We start from the raw sequence: 1,593 nt of genomic DNA, 5'->3' as shown, positions 1-1,593 counted from the left end.
AGATAAACACAGAATGGTCTCACTCATCTATGGGTTTTGAGAAAAATGAAAATCATTTGTGTAATGATTCTCAGAGAAAAAATAAAGGAGGATTGGAGGGTTCAGCTCCTGACGTGAATCTCATCACAGGGATCATTTAGTGCAGTCACAGAAATAATTACACTGAGAACTATCATAACAAAATGTGACTGAATGAGGGAAGTAGAAAGCCTGTCTAGAGTAGAGGCCTGTGTGGGGTGGGGGAGGAAGGACACTTGGGATATTGGTCATGGGAATGTTGCACTGGTGAAGGACTATATATATATATATATATATATATATATATATATATATATTAAATATATAAATAAAATATAATATATATTAAAAAATAAAAAAAGAAAAGGAAAGGAAAGGCCTCCCAATTTTTACCACAGGCTGTGTTCTTTACACTGACTGTATAGAAAGAGGAGGTACAGTAAATGTACCCCATATACACCTCAACCCAGGCCCTTTGCCTGGTCTGTATTGTGAATTGGGGGACAAAAAAAATTAGAAAAGTCCTCCTTAAAGAAATGGCAGTTGAGCTACTATCTGAAGAATGAGCATGAATCAACCAATAAAAAATTATTTCACAGGAGAAAGAGAATTTTCCAACTAAACAACTAAGCAGTCATCTATCTCGAGAATTTGAGAGATATATGGTACTGCTCAATTTAAGATTTTTGTGGATTCTGTGTCTGAATTGCCTATCACAGGTCCTCTATAGAACATAGTGAAATTTTTTATAAATACAAAGCATCGTAGTGTTTGTAGCTGAGGTCAGGGGTACAATTTTCATTTGCACATTGTACTCATTATAAATGATCTAATAAATTTTCCCTTTCGGCAAAAGTTTTTCCATAATTGGTTTCAGCCTGAGGGCACTTTTTTGTTTGTTTTTCAACATTCAGCCATATTGATTTATGTGATTGCGAAAATATCTACATTTTTTCCTGCTTTTATTCCAATCTACAGAATATTATTTCACACAAGGAAAACTCGAAAATAACTGAACCTTTCCACTTATTTAGATTTCACCAGAGTCCCCAGGGTAGAATGAAAGCATCTCTGAGCTAGGGTAATTTTACAAAAACTGCTTAGAGCTCAACAGCTATTTCTGTACTTTCAGAATTCTGTAAACATATGGAGGGAAAATTTGTCCACAGTTATGCCGAAGCAGTGCCCAACCTATGAATTCTCCTATCGTATCATTGTTGAAAAAGGCAAACGCCAGTGATTCAATGTCTGTGCTGAACAGTTTTTAGAGATTATTTTACTTTTTAGCTAATGATAGATTTTTATTCTTTCTTCCTTGAAAAATATTATTTTTTCTTTTCATTCTCTATTTTATTGCTATCTCCCCTGTTTTTCCTTCATTGCTTTCTTTCTGATATTCTTCTTTTCTTTCTTCCTTCTTTTTTCTTTCTGCCCTCCTTTCTTCCCTTCCTTATCTCATCAGAAATATGTCTATTTCTACTAACCCTGTGGTCATATTCTCATAGGATTAGGGAGTCACCTTCTGTGCCATAAATTGTTCTTTCTAGTAATAGATGACTTATATTTTAACCAAAA

General features: G+C 34.1%; 1 non-coding gene across 1 annotated transcript; it reads left to right on the top strand.

Moving 5' to 3' along the window:
• Positions 1-394: 394 nt before the first annotated feature.
• LOC126019303 (small nucleolar RNA SNORA51) lies at positions 395-527 on the top strand. Its single transcript, XR_007499031.1, has one exon. It is a non-coding gene; the product is annotated as a small nucleolar RNA SNORA51 (small nucleolar RNA).
• Positions 528-1,593: the final 1,066 nt, after the last annotated feature.

The sequence above is a fragment of the Suncus etruscus genome, chromosome 9 (assembly GCF_024139225.1).
Source record: "Suncus etruscus isolate mSunEtr1 chromosome 9, mSunEtr1.pri.cur, whole genome shotgun sequence".
Lineage (NCBI taxonomy): Eukaryota > Metazoa > Chordata > Mammalia > Eulipotyphla > Soricidae > Suncus > Suncus etruscus.
Note: the sequence above shows the minus strand (reverse complement) of the source record. Positions and strands in the feature narration are given on the sequence as shown.